We start from the raw sequence: 19,882 nt of genomic DNA on the forward strand, positions 1-19,882 counted from the left end.
TCCTCCAGCTCCAGCCAACCGCACACTACTGAGTTTCTCCCTCTTGCTGTCTGAAACTCACACCGGTAGCACGGTGCTGGAGAGCAGGTCCTCTGGATCTGTAGATTGAGGCCAGGGTCTCACCAACTGCCCCTAATGGAACCATCCCACGTCCCAGGGGAACGGGCACTGGCCTCAACATGGCCAGGTGTCTGCAGCATGGCTCCCTCGCCACGCTGCAACACCTCTGACACACCATGTCACGGCCTTGCGTCCCGCTCTCCTCCCATGTTTCTTTTCTGCTCTAATCCAGCTCCTTGTTCTGTTGTCTCCCTTTCTCTTGGCTGGTCTACAGTGCCGTCACTTTGGACCTGCTTTTGGGAGTTTTTTTCCTATACTTGATTCTGCCTTTCTTGTAACTCACTTGGCTCCCGAGTTAACTTGTTACCAATCATCTAACCTGCCGGTTCAGTGTCTGCACTGTCACCTCACTATATAATTCCTCACTACATAAATCCAGGAGGTGTGCCCGCGGTCTGGAGAGATCTGTCCCCGACCTTCCCTGAGGTTTAACTCTCACAGGGTGGAAGGGAGTGGACTCCTCCAACTGCCCTGCTACAAACGCTACCCAGAAGACCCCTCAGAAAACACACTCCAAAGAATAGGTACTTGACAATGGCCAATGTTGCCGCATAATTCAGAAGCATGCCCGCTTGTAGATGCCAGGGTCACGTGCGAAGAGCCTAGGCGCCTAGTATCTAGACCATACAGTGTGAGGAGTCAGATGCGAGACGGACACAAAGGTAGAGTTTTCTCACAAGATGTCATTTCCTCACACTAATATACAATTATACAGTGTTTGTTTGGCTGTCTTGAGTTCCACAAGATAACAATTCAAACTCAAAAGCTTTAGAAAATACTACTTGGGACCAGGGCAGACTCCCTTCCCCTGGATCCGGTCAGGAAAACCATGAGCAAAGTTCTGTGCAATAACAAAGTTCCATTCAACGTAGCACCAAAGGTCTCTTCCATGCAACAGATTGTTGCACTTAGCAAAGTGAATATCGTTCTTTACAAAGGCTTGTTCACAACCCAGACCAATTATTAATCTTCCAGTGTCGCTTGCTGGGCAAAACTAAAGTATTTTCCTCAAAACACAAGTTCATAACATAGGATAAATGTTATTTCTCAAAAGTCAAGCAATTATTAACACATCTTCCTTCTTCAAAAGAAACACTTCAGTCGGGATAGCTTTACAATCATACTTCTTCTTTAAAAGGAAAAACCTTCTGGAAATGCAACAGTTTAAGAAGACATAGTGATGGATTTAACACTTCTTTTCCAACACACCTCTTTACCACAATCACAGTACGTGAAATCATCTTCTTTTCTGGTATACTCGCCTTCCAGGATAAAACTCCTACTATTACAAATGTACTCTGTGGTATTGCTTGTTCCAAAGTCGTCCACAACAGTATTCTAAGTGGGTAACTGCTTCTCTTGATAGTCTCTTGACTCTTAACAAGATGGGTTACAGCTCTGCCCAAATTGGTATTGTTTCTGTATTTCTTTTTCTCGCCTCTTGGCTTTAGGAAATGCAGGTTACAATTCTCTCTTGGTCTCTCATACAATGTGGGTTTTGCTTCTGCGGTCTTTATTTTATATTTGTGTAGCATCTTGGCTGCTGGAAATGCGGGTTACAATCACCCACCCAAGTTGTATCCCTTGGAGGGTTGCGCCCAGTTTGCCTTAGTTCATTTGTTCGGTATTCAAAATGATCAATTTCACCTAGCGTTCTCCTTTGGAACACCTCAGGGTCACCTGCTTCAGGCCAACTCACTACTATGATCTGCGTCTCCATCCGACTTGCTGGTGTTGCTGCAGGTCTCTTTGGGGCCTTCTGTGCATCTGCGAGCTCCAATGCAACTGCTGCGGTCTGCGTAGTCCTTCACGGAAGCATTGACAGCTGTCCACCGTGTGCTGGTAGCTCATCTGCCAGACGTTGTAGCATCCTTCAGAGCCACTTCCCGCTGCACATTCTATGCAAGGCCACGTTTCCTCTGCATCTAGAGCGTCTCTTGCACAGCGTCCTGCTACCACCACAATTACACCATCAGCTCCTCCTCCCTCCTGCACCTGGAATCTATTTATATATTTAAAGGTCCCACTCAGGTGCTTCCCATCCCAACAACTTGACCGCTCATGATACTTCATCAACTCTGAGTCGCTCTTCCTCGTCCCAGTTCTACAAGCATTATGGGATTTGAAGTTATTGGCTATTTTTATGTCAAAAGTGTCAGTTTGTTTAAAATAAGCTATTAGGGCTTAAGGAATATTAGGGGAATCATTTAGAGAGGTGTCCCACTCCCACTTACATGAGTCCCCTCCTAGGAGACCTTCCAGCATAATACCACCCCCCAGGGTCAGGTGGCAGCTGCCTTTCCATGGCAACATGAGAGGAGCCCCATGTCGGGATCTTAGGAAGGATTCCACTAGATTCATCACATACCCTTCCTCCAAGGTCACTGGTTTTCACAGTCTCTATTGGGAATCAAGAAACGAAATCTACACTACCCTGTTCTTTCACTTTCCGATGTGTGACAGAAAAACAATAGGGCTGTAAATCCCCAAAACCAACCCATGACTCTGGCATTGGTATCTTTTCAAAGGCTCAACCATTTAAGGAGAGCATGATCTGTAAAAAGGCAAAACGTCCTACCCGTGAGATAGTACTTTAAATAGTTTACAGCCCACTTAATGGCTAAGGCTTCAAGTTCCAAAGTAGCGTAGTTCTTCCATCAAGGAAATAACTGCCTACTAATATAGAGGACAGGATGTTCTATACCAACATGGCATTGTGAGATAACAGCCCCTAGACCAGTATGTGATCCAACTGTTTGTAGGATAAACGGTCTCCTGAAGTCTGCCACCTTCAAGACAGGTTCATTTCATAAGATATGCTTCAGTTTATCAAAACATACTTGGTCTTCAGTGCACCATTTACGTTTTTAATGTTCTGCGTTTCTAAACTTTTTTGTGCAAATGGAAGTGATGGAAGCAAAGTTATGGATGAATCCTCTTTAATAACTAGGCCTGAAAGGCCCATAGTTCTTTGATGGTCTTAGGGTTCTGGGTTTCTTAGCCAGCTGTAACCTTTTAAGTTTGTGGTTCAACCAATCCATTCCCTACAAATAGATCTATATATTTCACTGCAGATCTAGTGAAATAACATTTCTTTGTCCTGGCAGTGAGTCCGATTTTTCTTAAGCTCTGAGTCACCATATATAAATGGGACATATGTTCTTGCCATGATTTACTATGAATGATAATGTCACCAATATAAGCTTCATGAAAGAAGACATATGTTCTAAAAACTTGGTCCATCAGTCTTTAGAAGGTGGCCGGAGCCCCATGTAAACCAAAGGGTAAAACCTTAAATTGAAATATATAGGGGTGTAAAAGGCCATCTTCGGTTATCTACTAGATTAATTGGGACTTGCCAATATCTTTTTATTAAGTCACTGGTGGAAAGATACATGATATCACCCAACCTATCAAAAAGATCATCGATCCTAGGCATGGGGTAGCTATCAAATGGTTACAATTAATTAACCTTTAGCGACCAACACAACAGGAAAAGACCAAGGACTTTGCTAAGGCTCGATGAAATCAACTTCCAAAATGGCTTCTGACTCTTCTACAATATTTCTCTTTCTACTCTCAGGGATTCTGTAAGGTTTTTGGTGATCAATCTTCCCTGGGGGTGTACGAATAGAATGCTATATCCCCTTAACTTTTCCTGGTTCAGTTCTAAATATGTCAGGGAATTGCTGTAGAAGGTCTATTAGATCTTGCTTTTGGTTTTGTGCTAAGTCTGGAGAGATTAACTTGTTGGTATCTTTCTCTTCAGTTAAACTGGTTAACATCACTAAAGTGTTTTGAACAGAGTTTTCCTTCCATTCTATAAGGAGATTAATATGATGTAAGTTTTAATCTTTTGATCAAGTTGTGAGATTCGATAGTTGGGAAGGTCCGGTTTGTTCAATAACCTCATAAGGGCCATGCCACCTAGAGACCATTTATTTTTCTTGGACGAGGGAAGTAAAACAAATACCTTTTGGCCTACAGAAAAAGATGTTATTACTGTTTTATCATAATATTCTTTCTGATGTTCCCGAGGTCTGGTCAAATTGGCCTGAACTATATTTCAAACTGCTGCCATAAGTTATTTTAATCTTTGAGCGGTTTGAGATAAAGGTAAGGTAGCTCTCTCTTCCCGTGTTTCTCTTAACATGTCTAACACATATCTTGGTACTCTCCCATAAAAGAGATGAATGGGGAGACTCCAGTAGAAGAGCAAGGCGTTTTCCTAATGGCAAATATGGCCCATCGCATCATAATATTCCAATTCTTCCCATCTGCGTCTACTAATTTATTTAAGGTGTGTTTTAAAGTTTGATTGAATCGTTCTACCAATACATCAGTTTGTGGATGATATACGGAGGTACGCAGAGTTTTAATCTGAAGGATCTCCTTAACTTCCGCTATAGGTTTACTCATGAATGAAGATGGTTTAAGCTACTTACCTGTAACTATTGTTCTCCAGCATGCGTCTGGCATGGATTCACATGCTCCTGAATATTCCCCATCGTCAGGCTGGGAATCCTCAGTAAAAGGAAAAACAGTTTCACTTTAAAACTATATTTCTCCTTTAAACCAACCACTGTCCTCTTGGTCATACTCCCTCCCCCAGTCCACCCCCCCCCCCCATCCAATGACAGTCTTCTCCCTAAACCCTCCCTCTGGCAGCCATCTTCAAATTTGGTAAGCACGTAAAGTGGCAGTATGAACAAGAACAACTGCAGAGGGGCCAGAGGAAGGGTTTGCATGTGAATTCATGCCAGATCCATGCTGGAGAACAATAGCTACATGTAGGTAACTTAAACCTTCTCCAGCATAGGGTCTGGCATGGATTTACATGCTCGTGAATAACGAATAGATAGCATTACACCTTACACAACCACAAGAGGTGGCATGGCTCAACAGAAGTAATCAACAATTACCCCTGGAACAGACTCGCCTCAAGCGAACAGGTTGCGTAGCACTGCCTGGCTGACTCTTGACTGCTCCCTGGAATCCCCATCAACACAGTTGTCATGATCTCTGCTTCCAAAAGGTCAGGGTTTTCCCAACTCCCTTGGAAGCAGATCCATAACCCAGGTTCCGAGTGCCAACCAGTCCCAATTGGGACCTTTTGGACCCAGTCCTGGCGCCAGTGGCACCAGGCTCATAAATATGCCCAGTCCCAGCGCTGGAAGCGCCGGGCTCATAATGCTTGGGTGGACTTACCTGCAGCAGACCATGCTGCTTACTTGCCTGCCAGTTGAGCCTCTGATCCTCTTCTGTTTGGAACTACTTTTCCTGTTGGGTGGGGCAGGAGCCACTCCCTAGATTCAGAACACTGGAACTCTTCTGGAAAGCAGGAACTCTTTTCTTACCTAGGCGTGGCTGTGGAAGGAGACACCTAAGCACTACAGGAGGCTATTTAAACCACACCCGATGGATGAATCTTGCTTTGCGTTATTCTGCATCCTCTGCAGCAGAACGCTCATCGTGTCTTCTGCATCTGATCCTGGGCCTAAGGAAAAAGGCTTACCATACTGAATCCAGTCTTCAGCAACACCTATAAAGACAAGAAAGAACAGGTTAGCATTACGGTCTTCAGTGACAGCTCTTCACTTACCTCGTCAATCGGCTGTCACCAACGCCTCGCGCTGCATTCCGGCATCTGAAAGACAAAGGCTTACCTACTCCTCGTGCGCTCCGGAGGTCTTCACACTGCATTCCGGCATCTGAAAGACAAAAGCTTACCAACTCTTTGCACGCTCCGGAGGCCTTCGGCGCTGCATCCCACATCTGAAAGACAAAACAAGGTGCGTTTAAAGACATTGGGGAACTTTAATACTCACGTGCCATTACTCCTTTCCACATCTAACCCAGTGGGTATTCCGGCACCCTGCAGCCGCTCCGAACTTGTACCTGCAAAATAAAAAGACAGTTAGAGCGCATCGTGAAGCAGGCAACAAGCGCTTACTTACGTGCTTCCAGGCGCTTCTATTCATCACACGGGCTCCATCTTCAACTCACTTCAGCCCGTCATCCGCCATCGCCGGAACCCTGCAAAACAAGAAACATCATTACTAACGACTTTAAAGACATTAGAATTACTCGAAACTTACCGTTCGTGCAGTAAACGACGGACAGCAGTCCTCTGAAGTCAAGAGGCCTGCTCCCCTTATCCAGTGAAGAAACTGGTTACAGCACCCTGCCCCGAGGCAGATGGAGAGCACTGTGTTCACTTACCTAAGGTGAGAGCGTTAACCTTTGGGGTTCTACAGGAGAAGAGAAAGGGAAGAAGAGAGAGACATTCAATAACCCAGTTCCTTAATCCCATATTTTCTATCTGCAGACATCTTACCCTTCGAGTCAGACATACAGTGCACAGAGGTCCAGCCCAAAGAGCCAGCCGTGTGTTACACATCACCTTTGAAGATACGGTATACGCCCAGTCAAGACCGGCGCCTCTACGGGAATCAGGTGAGCGTTACAACAGTAGAACCTCATAGAGGTATCCGTGGACTTCCAGGTCGCAGCCCTGTCGATGTCAAGCCAGGGCTAAACCAGAAAGGAACGCTGTGGTCGCAACGATCGCTCTGGTGGAGTGGGATCTCTGGCAGCCCGGCAGGGGCCGGTTAGCCAGCCAATGACAGTGCATGATGCAGCTGGAGAGCCATCTGGAGATGGAAGCCTTGGACAAGGCTTTCACATTAGTCACAGGTCCAAAGTTCACAAACAATTCAAAAGTCTTCCGAAAACTCTTTGTGCATGCCACGTAGAACTTCAAGGCACAACAAACATCCAGCGAATGCAATGTATGCTCCACCAGCGACGGAGATTTCGAGAAGAAAACCGGTAAGGCCAAAGCTTCCTTGAGGTGATTCCGACAGAACCTTCAGCATCAAAGAGGGTTGCGTAGGCAGCACCACCCTCGATTCGTGGAAAGTCAGATACAGCTGCTTGTAGGACAGAGCCTGAACCTCACCCACTCGTCTGGCTGAGGTGATGGCCATGAGGAACGCAGTTTTCCACGAGAGAAACTTGAGTGGGGCTTGATGCATAGGTTCGAAGGGTACCCCCATAAGTCTCGTCAGGACCACGTTGAGTTCCCATGCCGGGGCAGGCGCCTTCACCAGCTGGAAAGATCGAAAAAGCCCCTTGAGAAACTCCCTGATGAGTCTGTGGGACCACAGCAAGGATCTTCCCGGGGATCTGGTGTAGCGTGAGATGGCCGCCAGGTATACCCCGATGGATGCGTGAGCTAGGCCAGCTTTTGCCAAGTAAAGCAAGTATGGAAGAATCTGTGGGGCCCTGACCCTCCAAAGGGTAATCTTCTGCAACTGGCACCACGTAGAAAAATGCTTCCACTTATGGCTGTAGCACTTTGGCGAGGACCTCCCTGCAGTTCGCTGGCATCTCATAACCCCAGAACTCTAAGGCTGTAGGAGCCATGCCTTCAGGTTCAGGGATCCTGGGTTGTGATGAAGGATTGCGCCTCCCTCTCTGGTGAGCAGATCCAGAAGCACTGACAACTTGACTGGAGGCGATGCTGACATGCTGAGTAGGTCCGGATACCGAATCTGCCTTGGCTTCGCCGGGGCGATGAGTATCTGCACGGACACGGAGTGTGTTGATCACATGTAGTAGGAGAAGAAACAGGGAAAAGGCGTACAGAAACAGACCTTCCCACCTGAAGGAGGGCGAGTCCCTCAAGCTCCTCCATTGGCAGAACCTGCTGGCACAGTTCTGGCCTTTGGAGTTGGTCGCTGTGGCAAAGAGATTGATCGGGGGTCTGCCCCATTCGACGAACAGACGGTCCACGTGATCCTGACGAAGTTCCCACTCGTCGAAGGTGCGCAGTTCCCTGCCGAGGGAGTCTGTGGTGGTGTTCTTGACGCCTGCTGGTGTAGCGGGACAAGGAACATCCCCTGGCCGATGGCCCAGTGCCACAATCCCCGAGCTTCCTTGGAGAGCGCTCGGGATCGATTGTCCCTTGCTTCCTATATAGAACATGGTGGCGTTGTCCGTGAAGATCCTCAACATCCTTGCGGTAAGAAAGACTTGAGGGCCCAGAACACTGCCCGTAGCTCCAGGATGTTGATGTACAGATCCATCTCCTCCAGAAGCCACAGACCTCTGGCATGTAGACATCCGGTGTGAGCCCTCCAACCTACCAGAGAGGCATCCGTGGTGATCGTCTCCTGGTATGCTGGTGTTTGAAATCCTGTCCCCTGGGCGAAGTGTCCCCAAGGAAAATGCCTAGGTTTCACAGTTCAGTTTTAACACTTTCATAATGCAATTTTAAATAACTGACGAAAACCATATCCAAGTCCGAGAGTCCTGTAAGTGGGAAAAAAGGCCTAGGCTTCACAGTTCAGTTTTAACACTTTCATAATGCAAATTTAAATAATGGAGGAAAACCACACTTGAGTCTCCGAGTCTGCTATATGGCCAGGTTTTCAGGATATAGAGGGAGGCTCTATTCCTAACCCAGGCTACTCCTACCTTACTTAGTCACTGCAGGTTGACGGCTAGCCGCTGGCTACCCCTGCTGACACCTGCAGACACTGTCGGGAGCCGCCTCTGCGGGAGCTGCCCTTTGACTTAGGGGCCCTTAGCAGTGGGGCTGCACGGGCCGAGGGCTGCCCTGGGAAGGAACGTTTAGACCATGGAGGTAGCCTATCAGAGGGTGGTGGGCGGGCTGGAAGGAGGGAGGGAGGGAGGGAGTGAGTGGGAACCAGGAAATGGAGGCACAGGAGAAACCACAGCACTGAAGCGCTGAGGGAAAATTACATTTAAAAAGTAAACGCAGGCCACGGAGGACCAAAGCTGCTCTCACCTGCTGTGCCATGCACAAATTGGCGAACAGGACTCACTGTGGGCCAGTAGGCCTTGAGCACACAAAGGCACTACCAATCAGGGGGTGGTGGGAGAGAGTGGGAACCAGGAAATGAAGACATCAATGAGCCGGGCTGCCTAGGGCAGAAATAGTTTTTAATTGTGCTGCATGCTTGTGTGCGAGCAGCTCATGCTCATAACACCCACATAAATGAACATTTAAATAAAAAATAAAGTGTTCCATGTGAACTTTTAAATCAGGCCCACACATGACTGTAAAAGTGGGCCACACTGATTTTTTTTGGCCTGAAGTCAAATGCCCGTATGGACAAAGCCTGCTGACAGCCATTTCCCCCACACCCCAGCATGACCCTGTGCCACCTCGCCTTAGCAGCTGCATAGGTAAGGCAGACATTAGCGTCAGAGCCACATGACATGCATTACTCACTGTAATAGCATTTCTGATGATTGTATCTGCTTAGATTCACATGCTGTGCACATAGTCCAACATCTAATGGTAATCACAGACTATTGCATCTTTCTTTCGAAGATCAAAAGGGGATGTCTACAAGGGCGTGACTGTAACACTATCCCTAACGTGACGTGTAGTGTACCCAAAATCCCTCATGCGTCGAGGTCCCTCTGGAATGTTTTTTCTGCCGTGAGGGCGCTTTATAGTCAGTATGAGCGACTACAGAAGAGAGAAGGTGTAAGATGTCCATGTTCCTTCTACTCCACGAGGGGAGGAAGGGTGGGCGCATGTGAATCCAAGCAGATCCAATCATCAGAAATTCTATTACGCCGAGTAATGCAGGTCTTCTGATGCTTGTGAATCTGCTTAGAATCACATGCTGTGCACAGACTAGCGAGCAGTACCCAGAGATGGTGGTGTGATGTGTGAAGAACAGTAACAAAGATGTTTTAGCACTGCTTGTCCACCGCTTGTCTAACCTACAGTGTGCATCTAGGCAGTAGTGTTGTGTAAAGGGGTGTACAGAACTCCAGGTTGCCGCTTTGCAAATGGACTCAAGAGGAACCTTTGCAATGAATACTATGGTAGCCCGTGTGCCTCGAGTAGAGTGTGCCCTATGCGTAAAGGGCAGATCTCTCTTGGCAAGAGTGTAAAACAGTGTGATGCAGTTTACGATCCACTTCGAGATACCCGATTTAGAGACAGGGTCCCCTTCTCTACCAGCTGCCACTGAAACAAAGATATGGTTTGTTTTTCTTAGTGGCTTTGTCTTTTCTAGATAATAGATAACCGCTCTCCTCACATCTAGTGTGTGGAGGCTTCTTTCCGCCACGTTAGTGGGGTTCTGAAAAAAGGTGGGTAGTTTTATGGATTGGTTTACATGGAACTTACAGATAAATGTAGGCGTAAAGAGTGGCTATGTGTGCAAAACCACCTTATCTTTGTGAATCGTGACAAACTGGTCCCGAACTGAAAGGGCCTGCAGTTCACTAACTCTTCTTATAGAGGTGATCACCACTAGGAAGGCGGTCTTTTAGGTGCGTGCTTTAAGGCTAGCCTTGTGCATTGGTTCAAAGGGTGGCCCCATTAGTCTTGTAAAATCATCATTCAGGACCCACCCGGGAGCTGGGTTGGAAATGGGGGGATGGATCCTTTTGACCCCTTCCATAAATGCTTTGATTACTGGAATCTTCCACCACAAAACCTTGTTATGGGACATGGTGCACACCGAAAGTGCAGCTAAGTGGACCTTTAGAGAATTGAACACAAGACCTGACTAACAGGTGGGTTAGATACAGGACAATATGTTTAGGTGGGCCTTCAATAGGATAGATGCCCTTGCCATTACACTAGATGACAATGCGCTTCCATTTGCTGGAGTAGCAATGCCTGGTGTTAGGTGTCCGTGCTTCTCTGAGTATGTCCATACATCTTTGAGGGAGTTGGAGGTGTCCGAACTCTATAACATCAGGAGCCAGTCTGCTAAGCTCAGAGTTTGAGGGCATGGATGTAGTTTTACCCCCTGGTCTCGAGACAGCATGTTGTAAGGACACGGCTGCTTCCCGGGAGGGGAAGCGGACATTGCCATGAGATGGGAGAACAAGGTTGGGGGGGCCACAAGAATCATCCTGACTGGCTCTTGGTGCATCTTGTGCACTATTCTGTTCAGCAGGGGAATTGGGCTGGTGGGGGGGGGGGCGTAGCATAGACAAATTTCCCTCACCATGTTATCCAGAGACCGTTCCCCCTTGGAGCGGTTCTGGCGGTACATGGAGCCATAATCTGGCCATTGGGCATTCTCCAGAGTGGTGAACAAGTCGACATCTGGGAAGCCCCATTCTGCGAAGACGTTGAGTACAATGTCCTCTTGTAGCCGCCACTCGTGCTCTATGGGTAGAGGGAAGTCTCTGCTGAGTACGTCCGCCAGAAGATTGAGTTTCCCTGGAACATGTTGCGACAGGAAGAACATCTTGTGTTTGAGAGCCCACTTCTGTATGTTCTGGGACAGTTTGGACAGCCCTATAGAGTGAGTGTGCCCTTGTTTAAGTAATACATGGCCGTAGTACTGTCCATGAGGACATGAACGGTATTCCCCTGGAGGTGTGTTTGGAAGGCCTTCAGGGCCTTGAACACTGCTAGCAACAAGTTTATGTGATTGCATGCTACCGCTGGGGGCCACACCGTCTGATGAAGGAAGTGAGCCCCTACCTCGTCAGAGATGCGTCTGTAGTGAGAGTGGCTTCTACTGCGGGGGTGGTGACGGTTTTCCCCTGCAGAAGGTTTTCACTTGACCCACCACTACAGAGACTGAACGAGAGCTGCCGAGATGACCACTAGATCGTCCCACTGTCCGCTGGCCTGTCACCATTGGCTAGAGAGCCACTCTTGCATAGGGCGCATGGGCATGCGAGCGTGTGGCACTAGGTAGATGCAGGAGGTTATCATCCCTAACAGTAAAATGGCCTTACGAACGGTTACCTCGTGACTGGCTACATAGTGAGGGATCTGGAACAGCATGTTTTGAACCCTCTCATTGGAGGGAAAGACGAGGCCGTCTTTGGTCTGAATTGGAGCCTCGAGAAACTGTTCAACTTGGCTGGGGTATAGACTGGACTTTTTCTCATTGATCAAAAACCCTAGGCTGATGTAACGCTCACCTGATTCTCGCAGAGGCGCCGGTCTTGACTGGGCGACTACCGTATCTTCAAAGGTGATGTGTAGCACCCGGTTGGCTCTTTGGGCTGGACCTCTGTGCACTGTATGCCTGACTTCAAGAGTAAGATGTCTGCAGATAGAAAATATGGGATTAATGAACTGGGGTGATTGGGGTGTCCCTATCTCTTCCCTTTTTTGCTCTCCTGTAGACCCCCAAAGGTTAACGCTCTCACCTTAGGTAAGTGAATGCCGAGCTCTCCATCTGCCTCGGGGCAGGGTGCTGTAACCAGTTTCTTCACTGGATCGGTAGCGCAGGCCTCTTGACTTCAGAGGACTGCTGTCCGTCGTTTACTGCACGAACGGTAAGTTTCGAGTAATTCAATTGTCTTTAAAATCTTTAGTAATGATGTCTCTTGTTTTTGCAGGTTCCGGCGATGGCGGATGACGGGCTGAAGTGAGTTGAAGATGGAGTCCGTGTGATGAATAGAAGCGCCTGGAAGCACGTAAGTAAGCGCTTGTTGCCTGCTTCACGATGCGCTCTAACTGTCTTTTATTTTGCAGGTACGAGTTCGGAGCGGCTGCAGGGTGCCGGAATACCCACTGGGTTAGAGTAATGGCACGTGAGTATTAAAGTTCCCCAATGTCTTTAAACGCACCTTGTTTTGTCTTTCAGATGCAGGATGCAGCGCCGAAGGCCTCCGGAGCGTGCGAAGAGTTGGTAAGCTTTTGTCTTTCAGATGCCGGAATGCAGTGTGAAGACCTCCGGAGCGCACGAAGAGTAGGTAAGCCTTTGTCTTTCAGACGCCGGAATGCTAACCTGTTCTTTCTTGTCTTTATAGGTGTTGCTGAAGACTGGATTCAGGATGGTAAGCCTTTTTCCTTAGGCAAAGGATCCGATGCAGAAGACACGATGAGCGTTCTGCTGCAGAGGATGCAGAATAACGCAAAGCAAGATTCATCCACCGGGTGTGGTTTAAATAGCCTCCTGTAGTGCTTAGATGTCTCCTTCCACAGCCACGCCTTGGTAAGAAAAGAGTTCCTGCTTTCCAGAAGAGTTCCAGTGTTCTGAATCTAGGGAGTGGCTCCTGCCCCACCCAACAGGAAAAGTAGTTCCAAACAGAAGAGGATCAGAGGCTCAGCTGGCAGGCAAGTAAGCAGCATGGTCTGCTGCAGGTAAGTCCACCCAAGCATTATGAGCCCGGCGCTTCCAGCGCTGGGACTGGGCATATTTATGAGCCTGGTGCCACTGGCGCCAGGACTGGGTCCAAAAGGTCCCAATTGGGATTGGTTGGCCCTCGGAACCTGGGTTATGGATCTGCTTCCAAGGGAGTTGGGAAAACCCTGACCTTTTGGAGGCAGAGATCATGACAGCTGAAGAGGAGATCTACCTTCTTCTGGGTATTTGTTAGGCATGTTCCTTACAAATTCCCTGTTATGAGCCAATCGGCGAGGTATAGACTGGGATGGACTGCCTGCGCAGGTGAGCAGCTACTACCACCAATACCTTTGTGAAACACCCATGGAGCTGAGGCAATACCGATGGGAAGAACTTTGAACTGAAAGTGGGTGTCTTCTAGCATGAACCTTAGGTACTTTCTGTGCGCTGGCAACATTGAAATATGAAAGTATGCATTCTTCATATCCGATGTGGCCATGTAATCCCCCTGCAGCAACAGTGGGATTACCTCCTACAGTGTTGTAATTCTGAATTTTGAGGTTTTACATACTTGTTCCCTGGGCGCAGGTCCAACACAAGGCGCATGGCGAGATCCTTTTTGGGTACAATGAAGTACACTGAATAAAAATCCTCGTTTACCTAGTGAATGGGGACGACTTCTACAGCACCCTTTTCCAGAAGGAGCTGCACCTCTTCCAGTAAGATGTGCAGGTGTGCTGGCGACAGGCGTCTGTTCTTCGGTGGGTGGTAGTGAGGTGGTCGGTGAAACTGATGCAGTAGCTGTGTGCAACGGTCTTCAACACCCACTGGTCTGATGTGATCCCCTCCCAAACGTGAAAAAATGATGACAAGCGACCCCCGACCGGGGAGGCGCAGGAGAGGACCCGAATCGGTGAGTCACTGAGGTGGAGTCCGGGGAGCCTCTTGGAGTAGAGTTCCTGCCTCTACGAGGACCTCTCTGATGGTACCAGCTATTACCGGACAAGCGTTGGCCGGAGGAACAGGGAGTACTTTAAGAGTCATACTGTCAATGGGGAGACCAGGAGAAAGATTTTCCATGAAAGGAATGGCGGGAGTTAGAGCCTCCACACTGGTGGAAGGGCTTGGCTGTGATCTGGCTAAGTGATTTCAGCGTTTTGTGCTCCTTATCAGTCTCCAGGGAGTCATCAACAGCTTTACCAAAGAGGTTGGAGTCTTCGACCGGTTTATTAATAAGAGGCCCGAGTTTCTGGTTTAAAACACGATTTCTTCAGCCAGGCGTGTCTCTTAAGTAGAGTCCCCTAGGCTAGAGTGAGTCCAGCAGTCTCTGCAGCGTCCAGTGTTTAAAATATATTGTGCGTCACCCGTTTGCCCTTCGTCACGACAGCCAGCAGGCGTGATCGCATGGGCTTTGGGGCCTCTTTAAGGCCTTCCTCAAGTAGGCCTCATTGGAAGTCACTGAAGCTAGCCAGGAGAGTCATATTGTTTGCAATCCTGGTTGAATAGGCTGCAGAGGTAGTGATAAGTTTCCTGAGGGCATAACGTTTCTTGCAATCTTTATCCGGAGGGTCTTCCGCCGTGGACAGTGGAACCCCGCCCTCTTTCTAATGGTTGTAACCACCAGGGAGTCCGGTGTGGCATGACCCTGTATGTACAAGGGGTCGGAAGGAGATGGGCAGAACAATTTCTCAACCGGAGGGTTGACTGCCCGTGTGAGGGACAGTGATAAAGAAGGAGCGAGACGCTTTTTTATCGAAATAAGCAAGGGAATCGTCTGACTAGTGGAAGGTTTCTTCTTGAGGATATTTTCAACTAAGTCAGAGTCAGGGACTGCCTCATATGGAATGATCTCAAAATGATTGTCCGCCCTCTTCAAAAGGGCGTTGAACAACATTTGGTCAGCCACAGGCGACGACTCCCATTGTGGACGTGAAGAAGGTGGGTCTACACAAATGGTGTCCGGGGTCAGGGTGTATGTAGGTGATAGCCAAAGGCCCTGATCCCCCGACTGATCCGGATCCCAATCTGGATCTTGGTCAGCAGTGTCCTGAGCAAACGGATCCATGTCCTCATAGGTCTCTCCTGTTCTGAGACATCTAGGATATCCTCCTGGTGGTCTTGTACAGAGACGGGAAGTTTCTTCAATTTCTGTGGAAAGGGGTAGGAGTCCTCTTCCCTAGGTCTCTCAGGAGTGATGTAATTATCTGAGAAATCATTAATTGGGCCATTTTGTCCATATCATTTTCAAATCTTTCCCTAGTCCATAGGGAAGATGCAGAAGTGTCTGGAGGTGGAAAAGTTTGCCTACAAGTTTTTTTTCCCCTAATAAGGCCTTTGAGAGAGGCAGAGGGGCCTCTGAATACTCCTCTCGACGAGAGGGGATTCCCTTGTGTTCAGCAGCAGCAGCCAATTAAAGTGAGACTCTTGCAGATTTTCGGCAGCTGAATGACAGGTTTTGACGCGCCTGACGCCGCCGTCGAGGTTGTCGATTCCAACAAAGCCTTGGGTGCTCGAGCGCCCTTGGATGGTGTTTCGGGGAGGGTATGCTTTTTTGGTGTGAACGCCCTTTGAAGAGTAATGCCCAGTGACATGCCGCGAAGACGGTTGCGTAGAGAGTGCCGGACCGCGAGGTTCCTGAGGCGCCGAAGTTTTCGGCGGCCCAGTTAGTGTTGCGCGCTTCTTCAACGTGTCCATCGTGGAGATCCTGGGGGTTGTGTGTTTAGTACTTTGTGCTGCGTGTGTGCCCCCGTCGCCGAGGGTGTGAACTCCCATAACAGAGCCAGTGACCTGTCTGCCAGGGACTGGCATTTGGAAGCCTGAAGGTTCTGCCGAAAGGTTGATGGCCTCCAATTCAGAGCAAAGGCTACCGTGGGAGACTTGTCCCACGACCTACGGTCGTCTATAGTAAGCAATATTTACTCTTGCGAGCTCTGCATAAGGCGACCAACAAGTTGGGCGAAAAAAAACTAATTCTGAGGGACCTCGGTGCGTGAGGGATTTTGGGTACACTACACGTCACGTTAAGGATAGTGTTGAGACACGCCCTTGTTGACGTCCCCTTTCGATCTTCGAAAGAAAGATGCAAAACTCTGAGATTACCACTAGATGTCAGACTAGATGCACAACATGTGATTCTACGCAGATTCACAAGCATCAGAAAAATACATTTAGCAGCCTATGAGAAACCTGAGGGCGTTCTCACATATATTCCCCTTGGGTTCCCTTCTCAGGTGGCAAGGAAAAGGCCATCGCTTTTGGATCCCGACCCTGTGAGGGGAGAAGCGAGGGAGGATCACCTGGGTGGAAGATCCTTGGAAAGTGGGAATTAAAAGGTCCTCAGGTGAGACATAATATTCTACATTACCATTTCAGCGAGAACCATATCACAGAGATGATCATGGGGTGTTACATTCCTTGTCTGGCTGACCCAGAAATAGCCCAATTTTGGCATTACTATAGAAACACCATAAGAAGGGTAAAGAAGAAAAGGGGTAAGAAGAAAGCAGGCAAGACATGGTATTCCCCTTTCCCTATTGACGACTAACCTAACCTTTCCTCAACCTTTATGGGTTATTGTAAGTCAGCTTCCCTCATTCCCCCTTATGTGACACTGAAGTACTGAGATGAAGGGGCAGCCGAGAGTAATGAACACTATGCCATTTCACCACTTTACTACTGGGACGAAGAAGATCCCTGAAAAGTGTTGACACATTCAGGAATGCCTTCTTAATCATGGTCAGGCAAGCTTAATTGGGAAAACACACCTGCAACCTGTTGAAAGTGTTGCAGCTGTATAAAATGAGAAGGAGAAAGCAACACAGGAAGGAGCAGCAGGGAGGACTGTGCGATCAGCATGGAACTTTGGAAGAGAGGTGAGCCACTGGAGAAACCTGCTGTGGGTCGGTTTGCTGTGTGCAGTACACCGAGACGCTGGGGACTGCAGAGAGTGGTGGTCTCAGGAAGCGTGGCATGGGAGCTGGGGCTCCATGTAGCAGGCAGAGAAGAGCGCCGTGTGGCTGTCTCTTTCCCCATGTAGCAGCAGTACTCATCCCCCTGTGTTGAGGAGCTGACAGGACCCCTGTGTTGAGGAACTGACACAGGAGTGTGAGGAGCAGGAGTTGGACCCCTAAAAGCAAAAGCTGAAGTCTGTATGCGCTGTGCTGCTGGGAACTCTATTGAAGCAACCAGAGAGTTTCTGTCAGATGAGAAACGGTGCGTGAATCCCTGAACATTTGCATTATTGAAGAATACTTTGAATCGGAGTGGTCGTGTGTCTCAGAGAGCATTTTCGAAAGTCTCTGGTTCAAAACCATTTCCATTGCTGATTGTTGAAGCACAAGGAATACTTTGTATCAGAGTGGTTGGGGTCTCAGGAAGAACGTTTTCGAAAGTCTGAGTACTGGGCACTTTACTTAATGTAAAACGAATGAATGTTGAACATCGAGCTGAAGGGAGATTGAATCTTAAGTCAAACCAATGCCTATTGAATATTGTGAGAACCAATGCCCATTGAATATTGTGAGAAACCAGAAGGTGTCTCACCCACTAGTGCCCAGGGATCTGTCATCCAGGTGGCCAGGGCACGGCCATTTCTTATGGATCCAGCTCCTGGGGGTGGACCAGTGCGGGAGGATCACCTTGGTGAGGGGTCTTCAGGGAGTGGGACACCTGATGGCGAGACGCAGTATCACCTTCCCTGTAACACCTTTACCCCATCCTACCAGGTAGGATATGTAGAACTCCTACACGAACACATTCACATGGACAGCCCGCTCTGGGAGAAAACAGACTAACACCCAAGCAGTATACCTGATGTGTCCCAATACAATGGTCAGGCGAGGTCGGGCAATTACTGACCGCCACTCACACCTGACTTCCATTAAACTTCCCCACACGGATAAAAGATGTAGTACAAAAGCACACTCTGAGGGAGGCAAAGCACACAAGGAAACAGCAGTTATGAATCAGCAGAGAAGAAAGACAGCTAAACAGGAGGGGAATCGCAAGGTGGGAAGTTCCCTTGACCTGTGACAAAAAAACGTTACTTTCAAGAGCCTTTGAGATTGGACAACATAAGACCAGGAAAACAGGCTAGAGAATCTTGTATTGTGTGTCAGAGGCCCTGCCACATCACTAATCAAGGCGGGAAGAAGAAGCAGCCATGGTACCGTCCTTTGCTCCAAGCACAAAGCAGCGTCTGTGAAATCAACACAGCCGGTGAGTTGGGGAGACCGATGCAAGAAAGGTCTGTGATGAAGCCTAAGTTGTAAGAAGCAACATTGTATGGCGAGCGCTGGAATGAACACTGGTAAAACGTGTGTGATAAAAGATCCAAGTAAAGTTTGAACTTTGAAAAGCAAGATACAATACCTTTAACAGAGTGGTCCAGCACCGCCTGGGTGCTCAATTGAAAGTCTCTCTAAGGTATCCAGCTGAGAAGTGGCAGAAGTGAAAGTTAAAGGGTTGTATTAAGAAGAGAACAAAGAAATGTGAATTGAAGTGGTCCTGCAACGGGTCAAGCAAAATCCTGCACAGTCGAAAGTCTTCGATTTTGATACAGTAAAGAAAGTTTGGAAAATGAGATACATTTGGTCCGAACCCAGTGGAGGGAGACCAATTGAAAGTTTTGTGATAAAGTGGGTCTACATTGCTAGAAAGGTCTTGTTGTGGGTGCCCAGTTCCTTGTTAAATGGTCTGTAAATTCTACTAAGATTTTGCCAATGTTACTGACCATGTGTTACATTTTGACATAAGAACCTGAAAGGTTCTTAGAGGAGAACCAGCCCCCACCGACCCCCTTTCTAAAATGGTCAGTAAATGCTCCAAGTTGTGACCATTGGAACCAACATTGCTGTCCAAATTGGTTTTAAAATGTACCATTTGCCGCAGAAATCACTTCCATGGGATGGGACGTTGGAGGGCAGGAGGAGGACCTTGTTCTTTGTAAACATAGACAATGTCAAATGAACTTTTTCAAATTCACCTAAACAAATGTTCATTTATTTAGTTTAGCCAGTAAAGTATTTGTATACATTAATATAAAATGTAAAACAATAAAAATAGATATGTAAAATATAATGACTCACAAAAGGTCAAGTACATAATTTATAGTAATCCATCCAGGTCTTGTTGCCACTAAAATATAATTCCGATATATTATAATGTATTTCATTAAACTTAAAATGAGTATCCACTAGCTGACACAGTATTCGTTCATATAGTAGTAAGGCTTTCGTAATCTAAAACGAGATGTTTAGCAATTTCAATTACATTATCCCCACAAGTCTGCAAGAACGTTTATCTCTATGTATTCCTTCTGTAGCTCCCACTACTTCCAATAAATTAACAGCATTGAATTTGATATTTAAACAGTATTTTACAATGGAATTGGCAGGAAATTCCTTGAGGTATGTGGAATAATTACCTTCCAATATTTTAAGCTATACATTCTCTGCTTAACGATTTTCCAGCCAGATTAGTTAAGACTTGTTCAGGGTCTAGAACGTTTTTTGTGATATTTTTCAGGCGTCGTGTGAATATAAAGTTGGTAGGGTTGATATTGATGCAATTGCACCTGATGCCTCCTTCTACCATGATCGTCGCAAGCAATGTATTTCACAAGCTTACTTAAGCGTAATTATGCGATACAGCAATACGATTCATTA

At 47.5% G+C, this 19,882-nt stretch overlaps 1 protein-coding gene across 4 annotated transcripts in view; it reads right to left on the reverse strand.

The window, feature by feature from the left end:
- Positions 1-19,882, reverse strand: part of TMEM245 (transmembrane protein 245) — a 956,632-nt gene that overhangs the window by 890,594 nt on the left and 46,156 nt on the right. The gene's annotated exons all lie outside the window — the stretch shown is intronic.

Source organism: Ambystoma mexicanum, chromosome 5q, assembly GCF_040938575.1.
Source record: "Ambystoma mexicanum isolate Mex_15411 chromosome 5q, UKY_AmexF1_1, whole genome shotgun sequence".
Classification (NCBI taxonomy): Eukaryota; Metazoa; Chordata; class Amphibia; order Caudata; family Ambystomatidae; genus Ambystoma; species Ambystoma mexicanum.